The sequence below is a fragment of the Sprattus sprattus genome (assembly GCF_963457725.1).
Source record: "Sprattus sprattus genome assembly, chromosome: 19".
Taxonomy (NCBI): domain Eukaryota; kingdom Metazoa; phylum Chordata; class Actinopteri; order Clupeiformes; family Clupeidae; genus Sprattus; species Sprattus sprattus.
Window position 1 is genome coordinate 2088636 of NC_137917.1, and position 17500 is coordinate 2106135.

The following is a 17500-nucleotide window of genomic DNA, read 5'->3' on the forward strand; positions in this document are numbered from 1 at the left end:
ATAGTGTGTGTGAGAGAGATGGGGTGAGAGTGTGAGAGAGAGACAAACAGAGAGAGAGGGGAGGGGTAGACACATCATATGATAGGGAGAGAGACAGAGGTTGAGCAAAGAGAGAGAGAGAGAGAGAGAGAGAGAGAGCGAGAGCACGAGAGAGCGGATGATGGTATCGGCCTTCTGGGGATAAACAGGTCATTGTCACGTGTCAATCACGGCCGCCCCGGCTCCTCACGATAAGGCGTGCGATCCCTGCTCGCGGTGCCGATGCCGCCATCTCGGAATTAACCCCCTCCCGGCTCGCGCCGATAAACATCTAAAACGGTTTCTGGGCCCTGGAGGCTAATGGAGACACTGGCGCTATCAAAATATCAAATGTGCGTGACAGTGCACAAGGACCTGGTCTGTCAGCCACTCACCGAGGACCAGAGTGATTTAACTCCCAATGCTGCCGCTGCAACCGCCAACTCCCACATGACTCCCACGCACCCGCAGGGACTCACAAGCTCTGGTGAGAGGGAGAAAAGATGTTTTTAATGTGTGTGTGTGTGTGTGTGTGTGTGTGTGTGTGTGTGTGTGTGTGTGTGTGTGTGTGTGTGTGTCTATGTTTGTGTGTTAATATTTGTGTGTGTGCATGTGTGTTTATATTTGTGTGTAGGTGTGTGTGTGTGTGTTTGTTCCTAAAACAAACTTATAATGAATTCAATACAGATATAATTAAGAAAACAGCTTTTGTGCACCTTAATTGATCACCAACCGATGAACAAGGTTTAGTTCCGCAAAAAGCCCAGGCCCTGGTTTGTCATACAGCGATGTGTTCTTTTCCCACTGTGAAGTGAATGAAATGGACTTAGCTAATTCCTTAATCACACTCTTTGTCATCTTTCTCATCAATCTCTCTCTCTCTTTCTCTCCATCTCTCTCTCTCTCCACTTGAACATCCATTCTTTCTCTTGCCTGCTCTAAATTTGTTCTCCTTTTTCATCATTTCGCAGTCTCATTCTTTCTGTCCCGCTCTCTCTCTCTCTATCTCTCTCTCTTTCTCAATCTCTCACTCTTTTTCTGAGGGAAAAGATGACTTTATCCTCTGCAGGGCTTATCTGGTGTCCGTCCTGAGGCAGTCCTTGGTTGGACATCTGAAGGACGGACCAGAGCCAAGCAGACAGCTGTGTGTCAGGTGTGTTTCTTCTTCTCAATACAAACGTACGCACAAACACACACACACACACACACACACACACACACACACACACACACACACACACACACACACACACACACACACACACACACACACACACACACACACACACACACACACACACACACACACACACACACACACACACACACACACACACACACACACACACACACACACACACACACACACACTCACACACATAAACACACCCAGGAGATGTTTGTTATTTTAGGTCCCTACTCTTCTCATGATACCCTCTGAAACCTCTTTCCTTCCCCTCAGCTCACTGTCACACAGCTCATGACATGCCAGTGATTTATGATTGTGATTTATGATTCCTGTTTGTACGCTTATCTACTTTGTCTGTGTACACACACATGCTTGTCTGTGAGTGTGTGCATGTGTGTGTGTGTGTGTGTGTGTGTGTGTGTGTGTGTGTGTGTGTGTGTGTGTGTGTGTGTGTGAATGTGTGTATTTCCAAGCAGTGTACTCTGAGGTCACAATGGGTGGATCTCAATACTCTTAAAATGCTGTCTTAGCACCCTGGTGTCTTAGAAGAAGAGAAGGAAGTACTGTCCCATTCTGATTAAGTTTTTTCTTTGGGGTCATAAGACACCTTAGAATACGTCATATAACGGTCATTTTTCAAGGAACCATCGGTGTAGCCTTGATGCTGTCTACTACCCACAAACCTTTGCGCCACGACCCTCGGGGAACTGAAAAATTTAAACAAAGATGGCGGACCAACTCCGCTGACGGTCGTGTTTTGTATGTAAATGTACATGTTTTCAGTGTTTTCGCGCTTAGATTTTTCAAAAGTTACAGAGAAATAGACACTGCACTATCCGATAACACCATCATTGTAACCATCAATAATGGTTGATGTGATTTGCGAGGCGTCACTCAGCCAACTTTCTAACATCAGTACGTTAGCCTACGTAAGTTAGCTACGTAAGCTACGTAAGTAACCTACGGTATTTCAGCTTACTAACGTCATAAAAGAACGTTCGTAAACAACGTTTTTTTGAATAATCTCACCCTTATAAATGACCTCGTGCCAGACAGCTGTCTGGACCAGACACCAAGGTTGTAAGACAGCTCTCTTCCATTTAAGAGTATTGAGATCCACCCAATGGCTGTCCTATATAGTGAACACAGATGCACACACACCTATATGTTGAAACAAACAATCTCTTTATCTCTGTATGTCTCATTTTTTCTCTTGTGATTCTCTCGCTCTTCAGTGTGATTCAGTTTGTTTGGTGGTTTAAAATTTTTAGTTTTTCATAAGATTTCTGGACATAAGTGTAATTGGGCTCTCTATGCATTGCTTATTGTGTTCCTGTGTAGCTTTAAGGTGTTCTTAAAGAACTCTTTTCTCAAAGTCTCTGTTGGGGGGTTCTACCATTGGCCGAACTCCATGTTGTCATGGGGACCCCAAGTTGCCCTCCTAAACCAAACAATGTGTTAAATGACTCATTGAACTAGTTTCACACTGATTCTGACTGGAACTGTTTATTGGGTTCATTTAAGGGCATGGAGAGATCTGCACATTTTCCTCCTCACGAAAGTTTCCTGAAAAATTTCTCACTTTCAAATCTCCTCTCTCCTGCTCCCTCTCTCTCTCTCTCCTGCTCCCGCTCTCTCTCTCTCTCTCTCTCCCTCCATTATGTGGGAGGTTCAGCTTTGCTGTTCTCTGTTTTGATAATTGATGAGCACTTCAAAGGGAGTTGGGAAGGAGTTCTCCGGCGCACCACTCCCCTCCACATCTGATCCGTCGGGCTTGTTCCGCCGATATCATCAAGGCCACCATGAATTTGTTTTCACTGACCATCAGGGAAACAAGGGAACACACGCAAGTCTTATTTATGTGTCTCGTTACGATGTAAAATATTATTTACAGGGACTTTGATGTCCAATTGATGCTGGTCATCAAAGGGGGGTTGAGACAACCAGGCCATGTTTTCATTGGGAGGAACGATTCAGGGGTGGAGGGGATTATCTGACTGGTTTGAGGAGCAGATTTGTTAGTGGATTCTGGCCATTGGAAAGTGTATGTGTGTGTGTGTGTGTGTGTGTGTGTGTGGGTGCAGGGCTGGCGAGCATGATACCTGGGCCAGGGACAAAATTATTCCCCGCCCCCACCCCAATTAAACTATGCTTGACAGCAGACGTGGAATATTCAACGCCATGCTTTATTCTAACTTGACTCTCTTTCAGAAACGTTCAAAACACAGGCTTGGATTAAATCATGTCATATTTGTAGCCTAGCTTATTAATTCTAATAAGCTAATAATCACTTCCAAATGTCAAACTGATGAGTTGTTGACAATCACATTTAGAATCTAAAGTGAGCGTTATCTAAAACACGATTCGCTGTCAATGACACATGTAGACTAAGTGAGCCCTTAAGAATTTAGATTTTTTAAATGAGGGGGTGTGGGCGAAGTAACAACCAAATCATTTTGCAAGAATAAGGTGACATGTTTAGGCTACATATCATAGCATGAAGATAAATGAATTGATGGGGTACTGAGGTACATTATCATTTAAAGAAATTGTACGGTCAAAAAATGTTCAAAGTTCCTGTTAGATGCTGGGGAGTGTAACGCGCTTACTTGATTTGTGATGGCAGGGAAAGGGCATGCAGGTCGATCCAGGGGTAGGCAGGATGGTAGACAGGCAGGCAGTGGCGGTGCCAGAGATTTTTTTCTGCAGGTGCTATGGGGGTGCTCGGCATTTTACCGAGGGTGCTATGAAATTAAGGTGATACTAGCATATGTGTCACATGGTTCTCTACTACAACACCTACCCACCATATCGTCACATCTGTTTACATGTTTGCTTTCTGAAGCGTCTTTGTGGTCCATGAAAAGCAGATAGATATTTATAGATGGCCTTTAAACATGTCCGTACAAAGTGAGGCAATTCTATTCACATATCAGTGCTAATTGCTAAAACAGTCAAAGAGTCAGAAATGCTTTCAAAAAGTATATATTATTTCAGGTCACAATCAATTGAAACGTAGAAGCTTACGTAAACCTGGCTAGCACAGACAGACTGCTCGCCCTAGGCTAGGCTAGTCTCTGATTTTTTAAGGTGGATCCAGAAAACCCCAAAAAGGGCTGCATTCATTAATGTTACACATCAAACAAGACCGTTCCACCTTAAATCTTAAACGGTGGAAAGATACAGGCCCATTTTAAAAGTGAAAGAAACAAAACAGTAGGCACTCAAAACCAGAATAATCAGAGCTAGATCACTGTATCATTGTACAATAAAACTTTACTTCTCAAAGAACAGGTAAAATGCTAACAAAACTATGCTGGAAAAGCCATAAGCAAAACCTAAATCTGGGCAAGCCAGCAGACCAGGAGTAGCATGGCTAGCACCCTCAGTAGAGGTGTAGGGTTCATCTCTAATCACGACGTCCCTCTTCTTCTAATAAAATGCAGATACCTTTTGCATTCAGTCTTCTTCTTCAACGTCACATGATTCTTCTACTCGTGAAATTTTGGGTATCAAAAACCGTTCCATTATTGTGAATTTGTTGATACTACTTTGACAGTGGACAGTGGACTTTCTCCTTCTATCGTCAGTGAACGTCAACGTTCACGCATGCAACCTGTCTGTGTCGTGCTACGTGAACTATCCGTTCATTTCAATCTGTTATTATTTTCTTTTGTGAATGAAATATTATTATCACACAATACATTAAATTAAGAACGCAGAATGAAATTAAATACTTATTATAAATGAACCATTATTTTCTTGGGGGTGCTTTGGGGGTGCTATGGCTAATCTAGGGGGAGCTGTAGCACCCCCTAGCCCCCCCCCTGGCGCCGCCCCTGCAGGCAGGCAGACCAGCAGGCAGGAGGACAGGGAAAGGGAGGTATGCAGGGCAGACAAGCAGGGGATAAACAGCCAAGGGTAGTCCAGTGAAAACAAAAGGTAATTCCAAATGTCCAAAGGTCCAAAATTAAGATAAAGCGTTCAAGAAATGTGTTAAAGCAGTAAAGAAATGAAGTTAAGCGTAAAGCAGTTAAGCGTATATCATTTAAGCAGTAAAAACTATAAATTTCCGGCATCTTCCATTGTCCACTTCCATTGTCAAACTCAGTATAACTCACTCTCAAGCACATGGAAGACGCCATTTTGACATGGTCTCAGGTGACCTGAGACCATGTCAAAATAAAGCTCCAACAAAAGCAAAAACAAAAACAAAATAAGAGTTCCTCAAATTCGTGGGGCATCTCCATCTCCGGCCCCTTATAGCAACTGCGTAGAGCATGCTATAACAAATATCCAAGAAAGGAGCTAATTATTCGTAATCAAAGAAAAATAAATTCTAATTTTAATTCTAAAGAAGGTGAATGCCAATATCAGTAGATGTGTATGTGATGCAGAAAGATGCACGTGCACATTCAAAGAGTCCTCTCATTTTTCATTTTTGGTTCCAGCCTCGACTAAGAGGCATATCTTGTTGATGGGTCTTTGGAGCTGATTTGTTTTAGTCTGGAGTCGTACAATACTTTTGACCATTCGGATTAGTCGTTCCCAAACGCCTCCATGATGGGCACCAGCAGGGGGATTGAATGTCCACTTCACACCTTTTTGCAAGAGACAACGCTCAATTTGTTCCACATTCCAAGACTTCAGCGATTCCCTTAACTCTTTTTCAGCAGAAATGAAATTGGTTCCATTATCTGACCTTAGTTCCTTTACTTGACCTCTTCTGAAAATGAAGCGCCTGAAGGCATTCACACAAGAGTCTGTATCCAAAGAGTGTGCCACTTCCAGATGAACTGCCCTACTGGTGAGACAAGTAAAAATCACACCATATCGCTTTACCATGCTGCGCCCTCTTCTCACTTCGATCGGTCCAAAGTAATCCACTCCGCCATGTGAGAAAGGAGGAAGGTCAGGTGTCAAACGGTCAATTGGCAGGTCAGCCATCTTTTGTTCACCTGCAGATGCATGATGCCGCCTGCAGGGTACGCATTCATTTATGATTTTTCTTGCCAGGGAATTGGCACAGGGGATCCAATACCTTTTCCGTAGAGTCGACAACATGTGATTTCTTCCACTGTGCCCAATGTGATGGTGGATATGACGAAGCAAGAGCTTTGACACATGATGTTGCTTGGGCAAAATGGCAGGATGTTTCTGCTCGTCTGGCATTGCCATCTTGTTGAGGCGACCACCAACTCTTAAGATGCCATCGTCAATTATCGGATCCAGCCTGAAGATGGAGCTTTTCTTGTCTACATTCTTTCCATCGCAGAGTCTCTCCATTTCCCGTGGAAATCCTTGATTTTGGCAGAACTTCACAATGGCTTCTTCAGCATCTTCTATGTCCTGGATGGACAACATCATACGACAAGGCTTCAATGTTTTAATGGTGTCTTTCCTTTTCAGGACATGCTAGACAAGTAAGTTCTTCAATTTGAGCATCCATGCAACGGCATTTCTGAGTTTGCTCCATGTTGAAAAGTAGTTAAGCAGTGTGCTGGTGGCATTGCAGTCACTTGCAAAGGTGGCATGTACTTCAATCACTTCTCTCCTCAACTCAGGGTCATCTGGAGGGATTGCAAGCTCAGATGGTGAATTGGGCCAATGTTGTGGTAAGTCTTTCAAGAATTTGGGTCCACTGATCCAGATGTTATTCTTCAGGAACTGAGCAACATTCAAGCCGCGTGATGCGTAATCTGCTGGGTTCATTTTGCCAGGAATGTGCTTCCATTGAAAGACATCAGATGTACTCCTGATGAGATTGACACGGTTCGCAACGAAGGTATGAAACCGTCTACAGTCATTTCTTATGTACTTCAAAACTGTTGTACTGTCTGTCCAAAATACAGGTGGTTCCAGTTGCAGCCAAATTGGCGAGCAGCCAAAACTGCAGCAGTCAGCTCAAGACGTGGGATGGTCATCAGCTTTAGAGGAGCTACTCTTGATTTTCCCATCACAAAGGCTATGTGCACTTGATCACGGCTGTTGGTCACCCTCAAATAGGTCACTGTGCCATATCCGGACTCACTTGCATCACAGAAATGATGCATCTGCGCACATTCCACATTTCCAAAGTTCTTTGGTTTGAAACAGCGGGTGATATTGAAGTCTGTCAGAGTCTTAAGGCCCTGACGCCACTGTTTCCATGATTGGACATAAGTGTTAGGGATCTCCTCGTCTCAGCCGGGGTTAAGCCTACATAGTTCCTGCAAAATCTGCTTTGCCGGGAAGGTCAAGGGTGCAAGAAATCCAAGCGGGTCATATACTGAGCCAACCATGGATAGAATTCCTCGTCTGGTGCATGGTTGGTCCTTGAGGGAAACATGGAACTTGGAGACATCCTCCTCAGCACACCATTGTACACCAAGGGCTCGTTCCACAGGTAGGTCTTCCAGGTCTAGATCCAGATCCTTCATCTCCTTTGCTCTCTCAGCCTCAGGAATGTGAGCCAAAACTTCACGGTTGTTACTGGACCACTTTGTCAAGTTGAAGCCTCCAGTTGCACACAGAGCTTTCAATTCTTGGTATAAGTGAATTGCTTGGGCCTGGGTGCTCACTGACTTCAGACAATCATCCACATAAAAGTGGTTCAAAACAGTACTCACTGCTTCAGCTGAGAAGTTGGTTTTGTTGTCCTCAGCAGTTCTTCTCAGGGCGTAGCTAGCACAGCTAGCCGATGATGTTGCTCCAAATAGATTAACTGTCATCCTGTACTCCTCAAGGGGTTGAGTGACATCTCCATCTTTCCACCACAGGAAGCGAAGGAAGTCAACGTGTTCTGGTGGGATCTTGACCTGGTGATACATCTTCTCCACATCAGCCAACAGAACCACATTCTCAATGCGAAAGCGTAACAGGACTCCAATCAAAGAGTTTGTAAGGTTTGGGCCCTGTATAAGCTTACTGTTGAGAGATGTTCCTTGATGAACAGTCAAAGACCACTCGCAAGGCTCCCTTTTTAGGATGACGGACCCCATGATGAGGTATGTACCAGCCTTTGCCATTTTTCAATTCAAGTTCGTCTTTGGGTACAAGCTCAGCATGTCTACTCTGGAGAATGGTATCCATGAACCGCCTGTACTCATCCTGAAGGGTTTGTCCTTGTTCAACTTCCTCTTTAGTGATACTGCTCTCAGCTCCGCCATCTGCCGGTTGTTTGGCATGGCAGGATCTCCTTTGAACGGCAGCGGCAACTGGTAGTGTCCATCCTTAAGCTTCGCAGAGAAGTCCATCATCTGCAGAAACCGCAGATCCTCTTGAGACATCTCTACCTTCTCGTAGCTGTTCTCAGGGAAGTCATGGTTGAATTGTCGGACCAGGAGCTCATTCACATCTTCAATAGAAATCCGGTTGACATGAACATATGGCTGACTTTGTGCAGTGAGACATGTGTGCTCACCATGGAGGAGACCATTCACTACCCAGCCCAGTAGGGTTCTAATTGCAAAAGGCCCAGTGCCTGTGCTATTTACTATCCTCCATGGTTCCATAAGCTTGGGCACGTTCATTCCAATCAACAGGTCAATGTCTGCATCAATACTCGGCAAGCAGACATCTTTCAAATGTGGCCATTTCTCCACATCCTTTTGTCGGGGAATATGATCTTTGCTGACTGGGATTTCTTCCTGAGTGTAAACATCAGGCAACTCATAGAAGTCGTTCCCTTCCAGACTGCTTACTTCTAAACCTTTGATGACCAGGCTATCAATGGCTTTCTCCTGGCCCATAGTACGCAGAAGGATCCTGTGTTGTTTACCCTTTGCATTCAACCGTTTTCTGAGATTTTCAGTGCAAAAGGAAGCAGAACTACCTGGATCAAGGAATGCATAAGTTTGAACAATATGATTCGAGTTACTTAGTTTCACTTGAACAGGTACAATTGCCAGTGTGCAGTGATCATCACTAGTCCTGAGACCTTTCTTTTCCAGAGAGACTAGTCCACTGCTCACAGCCTTGTGAGAGCCACTGGCACTACCATCATCAGTCCTCTGAATGTGCAGGATGCCTGGATGTTTCTTAGAACATACTGCACAGATGATTTGTCTCTTACAGTCTTTACTCATATGGCCTTTTACCAAACAGCCAAAGCAAAAACCCTTTGCCTTCAGCAATCCAACTCGGTCATTATGAGACTTAGACAGCAACTCTTCACAAGAATCAATGAGATGTCTACCATTACAAATAGGACAGAGATTTGAAGTGACTGGTTTGTCATTTACAGTTTGAGCCTTGAGAATCTCAGTTCTGACTGGTGCGTCTGCAACAGTTGTTACAAAGCTACTGCCTTTGCTATTCATTTTAAAGGAAGGTTTGGAATCTGGAACAGACTTGCTCTGATACATCTTCTTACTTGGAACTGAGAGTTGTAAATCACCAAAAAGAGGATCTTGCATGATTCTGGCCTGCTTCTCAATGAAGTTAACCAGATCAAGGAAAGTTGCTCTTCTTTTCCTGTGTTCCAAGATATCAAAGGCTATGGACCTCCATTTCTCCTTTAACTTGTGGGGGAGCTTTGAAACAAGAAGCCGTAGGTTAGAGGCTAGGTTGAGCTCTTCCATGCCAGTCAGGTTCTGTGACAGATTACAGCATCCTCTCAGAAATAGCGCAAAACTGGATAATGCCTTTCCATCCTCTGGTTTAATGTTGGTCCAATTTAAGGCTTTATCCAAGTACGTACTAGTGAGTTTTATTTCATCACCAAAGTGATATTCCAACAGTCTTTTGGCCTCTTTGTATCCCTCATGAGCATCCATATGTAGACAACTCCTGACCAGATACCTTGGTTGGCCAGAGGTGTATTGCTCCAAGTAATACAAGCGGTCCTGGTTACTGATGGTCTTATTTTCAATTCCATGTGTAAATGCTTGCATGAAAGGCCTAAAGTCCAAAGGCTCTCCATCAAACACAGGCATGTCCCTGCTGTGAAGTAAAGACCATCTTTGCTGTTGAACAATAAGTTTTGCAATATCATTCAAACCACTATTTGCATTTGCGTATACTGTTGGTGGGGATGGGGTAGAGGCAGTTGCAGAGGTAGATGTAGTTGTAGCAGGCAGATGTGCGTTTTTTTCTGCCTTTGCTGGATGAAAACCAAACTGTTTTGGTTTAGCTGTAAGGAGCTGAAGTGGAGTTTTTGGAACCACATGTATGCTTGCATATTCAATTGATGGCTCTGCATCCAAGAAAGTTCCCTTTAGTTGTTTGCCTTGTGCCTTTAAATAGGAATTCATGCCATCTTCAGGTTGCTTTGACTGAGACACAGATCCAATATAAGAACTCTCAAGCTGCTTCTCATAACTCTCAAGAACTTGGACTTTAGCATTTGCAGCAGCTAAGTCAGTTTGTAAAGCATTTTGTTCTATTGCATTTTCCAGTTGCACCTTTTGCATTTCTAGAGAGTATTTCCTTTCAAGTCCAGCAGCACGTTCCATAACAGCTGCTTTTTCAGCTTCAGCTTTCATGCGTGCTGACGAAATTGAAGAAGCACCAGAGTTTAAAGAGTGTCCCGATCTTTTTGATTTCCTTGTCACATTTGAAACACTGTCCAAAGATGTAACAATTGGCTGGTCTTCAGCCGAGTTACTTTTCCATGTTTCAACATCTTTTAAAAATGACATGACCATACCAGTTAGCATGGTCATTTTCCTTTTCTTCCTCATTTAGCAGCTCCTGCACAGACACATGAGCTTTCTCAAATTCATTCAGAGCAAGAACAACATCTTGAATACCCCTTTCCACATCTGCAACATTGCCCTTTATCATAAGTTCTTTCAGTTCATTTTGTTTGCGTGTACAAACACCCAGTTTCCCCCTTCGGGTTGCAATGAACTGACTCAATATTTTTTCCATGGTGATGGCTAACTCAGTAGCCTCAGCCTGGGAATCAGGCTCTATCACAACTAACACTGATTGAGACGTATAAGACATTTCCAGTACAGTTGAACAAACACACAGTAACACACAATAAACACCCAAAGGGAGTTCAAATAAGACATAAAAGTTCAACAATTCAGAGCAGTAAGTTGCAGCACAGATGAAGCACACAGTCCAAACAATTGCAATTCAAACACATCCAAAATGCTGAGACAAAGGGAGTTGCATCAGAGGTTAAACACAGTCCATACAATGTAATCCAAACTTCAACCAAACAATTCCAGTTCAAACAATTCCAAGTCCAATTGGTTGTAAGCACTCCAAAAATCAGAGTTCCTCAAATTTGGGGCATTCTGCTCCTACAGAAATAATGCAAACACACTCTGAAAATATAATTCTGTTTAAATATTCCACCAATCATTAGCCAGCATTTATGAGAGAGGATCACTCTCTCTCCTGGGCTACCCCTGGGCTTGGCCAGACACTGAGCCTGTGTGTGTGTGTGTGTGTGTATGTGTATGTGTGTGTGTGTGTGTGTGTGTGTGTGTGTGTGTGTGTGTATTTGTGTGTGTGTGTGTGTGTGTGTGTGTGTGTGTGTGTGTGTGTGTGTGTGTGTGTGTGTGTGTGTGTGTGTTGTTTGTGTTAATAGACATGTAAAGTGGGACATGAAGGGAAGCCACTGGCACACTTTCAGATGGGGTTGATAGGGGGAACATACCTCAAAGTTCAGGCCACTCGTGCACAGTACATGTGTATGTGTTTATGTGTCTGTCTCTGCGTGTGTATGTGTGTGTGTGTTTGTCTGTCTGTCTCTGCGGGTGTATGTGTGTGTGTTTGTGTGTCTGTGTGTGTATGTGAGTACATGTGTGGGTGTGTGTGTGTGTGTGTGTGTGTGTGTGTGTGTGTGTGTGTGTGTGTGTGTGTGTGTGTCTGTGTGTGTGTGTGTGTGTGTGTGTGTGTGAGATGGCTTTTCATGTTTATCTGTCAATGCTCGTCACAGCCTGCTACATGACAAAATATGAAATAAATTAATAAATAAAAAACACAAGCGCGACCATTTATATGGCCTGGGACATCGAAAAACAACAAATCGAACCCTCCCCCACTCCACAACACACACATACACACACACACACACACACACACACACACACACACACACACACACACACACACACACACACACCCACATCCAAACCCATCCAAACCCTCTCATCTCACCTCCTCCCCCTGCCATTCAAGGCCTCTAATCCCCTTCCAGATCACTGGAATAAAGAGAGGACTGCTCTTTGGACTGTGCCCACAGATACTCCACTCCTCTCCTCTCCTATCCACTCCTCTCCTCTCCTCTCCTCTCCTCTCTGCTCTGCGCTCTCAGTCCCCTACCCCCCGTCTCTCTCTCGCACACACTGGGGGTCTGATGGACGGAGGGGCATTGTCTCAGGCTGGATTGCGTCGTTGCCAGAGACACTTGGAGAGGAAGAGAAGAGAGGAGGAGAGGAGGGGAGGCAGAGGAGGAGGAGGAGGAGGGAGAGGGGGATGAAAGGACCTGATCCACAGAACTGCTGAATGAGGCTAATCATGTTCACTGCCATGATATTGGGAGGAGGGAGAGGGTAGGGAGAGAGAGAGAGGGATTATGGAAGAAAAATGGCCGCCTGAGAGAGTATGTGAGAGAGAGAGAGGCTTTGGCTTTTGCCAAGTCATCCCATTTATACCACTTCCTGGTTAGCGCTGCTATAGCGAGTCAGGCTACGGTGATAGCAAAACAATAACAAAAAGAAAAAAGAGTCCTACTACTCATAGAGAAATGAGGGAGGACGAAGTCAGGTTTCTGTAAGTTTATTTCAGCATGGAGTCCCCCTCCCAGCTGCTGCTCAGAGAAGGCCTACCTAATAGCAGAATGCAATGGCAATCTATACATTCAGTCAGGTCACAGTACAGAAGGAGGGGGGAGGGCCACACCATAGACATGTATAGGTAGACGCCCCCTTCGGCCTTGGACCGCATAAATCGTCGGCGCCATCTTACCAAAGGAGCTATTTCGTCATCGGAGTGAAGATGCCTAGTTCATGCGCCGTTTGGGGGTGCACTACCGTCAGGACGATTCAATCAAGATCGCAAGGAATTACCTTTCACAAGTAAGACTAAACAATTGTTTCTATTTGTAATTGTAAAATTCAGTCATGTCACGTAGATCATGTATTATGTTGAGAGCTAAGAGCTAAGTTGAGACAGCTAAGTTGCCACCAGAATCAGACTATAGCTAGTCTAACGTGAAATGGACATGAGGAGCAAAGCCTTATTCTATCGTTCGTCAACAGGAGATAATATTGTCAAGAAATATAGGATATACAGTATATATATATATATAATCTACCACTACTTGCTTGTGAGTAATTACAATGTATGTATAATGTAATTATATAGCATTTATGGTTGCGACGGATGGCTGCGTTTCGGCTGAGCGACTGGCCTTAATTTCTCTCTGTGATGTATTTAAAAAAGAGACTAGATTAAAACAAAAAAGGCTCAAAACATGCCACTGTAGTAGAATAGTTCTACAATATATGAAGGTGTCACGTAATGAATGAAACTACGGAAAAAATGTCACGATATTCTACATGCACCTGTGAGATGCACCTGCAGTCAGTCGCCGGCCGAAATTGACGTTTTAAACGTTATTGCTATTTAAATGTTTTTTTTTTTTTTTTTTAAAGATACATCTGTATTATGAATCTGACTGACTGGCTAGCTTAACCTTTCTCGCAATTTTAAGGTTTCCCAAAGAGAAGCAGTTGAGGAGACAGTGGGAAGTGGCTGTGAAAAGGGAAGACTTTTCTGCGACTGAGGGGTCAATGCTCTGTAGCCAGCACTTTGCACTGTTGTCCTTGGTTGTGTCTGTATTCTAGTGCTGTAGCGACGCGTCGATGATGTCGACGCGTCGATTTCAAAATTACGTCGACGCCATATTTTTACGTCGACGCTTCGGCACATACACGTGGTTGACCCAAACAGAAACAAACATTGCGCAAGGACTGAGAGAGCAGAAACCCAGGGAATTGCTTGGCGCCATTAGTTGATATTGGCGATCTAACGTAGTGAATCATGATACATACTATAAGCTGACCAACACCATGACTTAGCTCTCTGTGCCGTTTGTTCATGCTTAGTTGCCGTGTTCTGCAGCCGTAAGTTAACGTTAACTTAACTGACACACTAGTAGCTAGCTAACGTTAACTACTAGCACCCAAGCACGAACAAACTGCACGGAGAGCTATAGTTTGCTAGCACCACCGAAGTGCGCAGAGCTCAAGCTACACAACACACTGAACAAACGTTAAATTAATGTAACCAACGTTACTTATTGTCCCCTTCACGAGAGACAATGGGGTGCGTTTCTATCTCCATTCTCAAACGTCTCGTATTTAACGTTTGTTCAGTGTGTTGTGTAGCTTGAGCTCTGCGCACTTCGGTGGTGCTAGCTAACTATCTTCTTAGCTCTCCGTGCAGTTTGTTCGTGCTTGGTAGCTAGCTACTATAGCGGCAGCGGCTAGACAGCTGTGTCAGTTTAGTAAACGTTAACTTACGGCTGCAGAACACGCCAACCAAGCACCAACAAACGGCACAGAGAGCTAACTCATGCTGTGGTCATTTACGAGTCAAACACATAACATTAGACTAACGTTGGCCAGCTTATAGTATGTATCATGATTCACTACCACGTTAGATCGCCAATGTCAACTAATGCAGCCAAGCAATGTCCAGGACAGGGCTGCACATAAGGTGGTGCGCAGTGCTCATCAATGAATGAATGTTTTTATAAGCACTGAAAACATTTAAATGAATGAGCACCACATCCAAATGTGATAGGGCTCATTTGAGTACCAAACATTTTACTGTGAACTCTAGATAAACATGAAATGCATTGTTGGACTTTTGCTGTGCAAAACGGTGCTCATTAAAGTATATTATTAAGATTTTTTGGGGTATTTATTTGAGATACATTATGGTTTTAATCGAGCAACAGAAAAATAATCGTTAGACTAATCGTCCAATTAGTCGACTATTCGATAAAATAATCGCCAGATTAATCGCTTTGAAAATAATCGTTTACCCCCAGCCAGCGACGGCGCTACACCGGGGCTAAGGGGTGCTATAGCCCCGGCAAAAACATGTGTAGCCCCGGTTAAGCCCCTCTAGCATTTAAGCACTGTTTTGCAAATGTCGAGGATGATTTGAGAAATGTACCAAAGCGACTGAGAAAAACTGTAAAAGTTCTGTTCCAATACAATCCACGCTTGCGTGTTTGTACTGCGCCTGTACCCCGTTTACCCTGTGCTGTGTGTGTGTGAGAGAGAGAGGGGACAAGAGGGGGGAGTAGGCCGTAAGGTGAACACTATTTTCGTTTCAACCCGTTCCACTGTCTGGCATCTACACAATCTTCAGCTCATAAAAAAGAAGGAGTCCTGCTAACCTACCAAAAAAAAGTTCGTCGCTGAAATTCCAGTCGATTGTCGATATGTCTTTGTTTTATGCAGAACTATAGTCTTCAGAGCGTAATAAGATTTTGCCCGGGAGCCGTGGCACGGTTCGACACGTAATCACGTAATCACACCAATGAGAGGGCTGCTTTTTTGTCAACATAATGGCAATATGGCGGCTCCCGTGTGGTTAGATTCAACGCTAGCGATAGAGGAAGACACCCGAACATCCTCAAATGTTTGCTAAATTGATTCTTCCATTCTGGATGTCCAGAAGATCCAGAAGATCATGGACTCATTTGCACTTAACCACAGCAATAGACGCATCGTCCTAGTGTAAAACAACTCTGGTGAGGTTTTTTTGTGTGTGGAATCATTCAAACAAGCTGTTCGCACTTCTCGTTGCGGCTGCACTTTGTAGCCTATGTTATGAGTTTTACTATTAATGTAATGTAAGTTATGATGTTGTGATCCGAGACAATATTGTCAATGCATGGTTGTTTGTTTTCATTTATTATGCATATGGAATAAATACTTGTTGCATTTTGGATGTATTGTCTGGTTATGGGCAGGCGCATGGTCGCTGTCCGGAGCTGAATGTCACCTTTGCACGCACGTGAAACATTTCCGCCATTGCCGCTTGTATTACATTCTCGTGCTGTGTATCATAGCTGCTTTTATTGGGGGGAAAAACAAGAACCTCTTTATAAAGTAGGTGACGTCATGAAAATAAATTATTTTCTTAGCTACCCCACGTATCGGTCAAGCTCCCCCTTAGCACCGGGAGAGAAAAAATCCTGCCGCCGTGCATGCCCCCAGCCCTACTGTATTCCATAAAATCGGGCTGCACCACATTGCAAAACTGAGCACGCTGCAATTACAGACTGGCAACAGTCGAAAAAAGCTCAGCAAGACCATACTCTTTAAAGGGTTCTAGCCTAGATTAAGTTATTATATTATATAATATATATCTTAAAATATATTATATTGTATCACATATACGTATATCTTAAAATATATTATATTATATTATATTGTATCACATATTATATATATCATATATATGTTATTCCATTGCACATTACACTGAGTCATTATATTATATTGTATTATATATATGCTATGTTATTTATATTACAGTTCAACTATTGAGATGTGTATGTATATATTGAGATGTGTATATTTTTACTGCTATAGAAATATATAGCTTTTTTTTGTAATGTTGATTTGTGAAATAACTGTGTATTGCCAATTGCACTGTTCAAGGTTTCTTAATGCACATACTTGAAAAGGAACTATTAAACTATGAAAAACACACTGACTGCCAGTTTCTCACTATTTGATGTATGCTCTTTCTCTTAATGATGGTCAATACGTAGTAACTAAAGGAGCACTATTTCGATAGTTTATAGATCTTCTCAGTATTTTTCAAAGTGCACGAGCTGTACAAGTAAAGTGAGCGTTTATCATAGACCCATGCACATCTATGACTGGCGATTTAACTAGCGAGATTCAAAGTAATGTAGAGGCAAATCTTTTTCACACACTTTACGTAGAGCATAAACCCTTGAATACTCCATGAAATTGGTTGCGAAATGTAAAAGGTTATCGTGATTTTTATCCAGATAAACCGCAGCTCCTGGCAACTTGCGCTTGTTTGACACGTCTGACAGACCTCTGACGGCAGAGAGCTCCTCTGCCAAAATGGCGGCGACGCGTTTCGCCGAGGCAGCGGGCTGAAGCAGTGGAGGCGGCATCTATCTATACATGTCTATGGGCCACACCCTTTAGGTGAGAAGAGGGGGGGGGGGGGGGGGTACAGTGAGGGGTTCACCTATGGGGGGATGGGGTTGATGCCAGGACACAAAGGACTCTAGCAGGAAGAGGGGGAGGGGGGTCACATGTCGATTGTTTAGGGAGAGACAGACAGAGT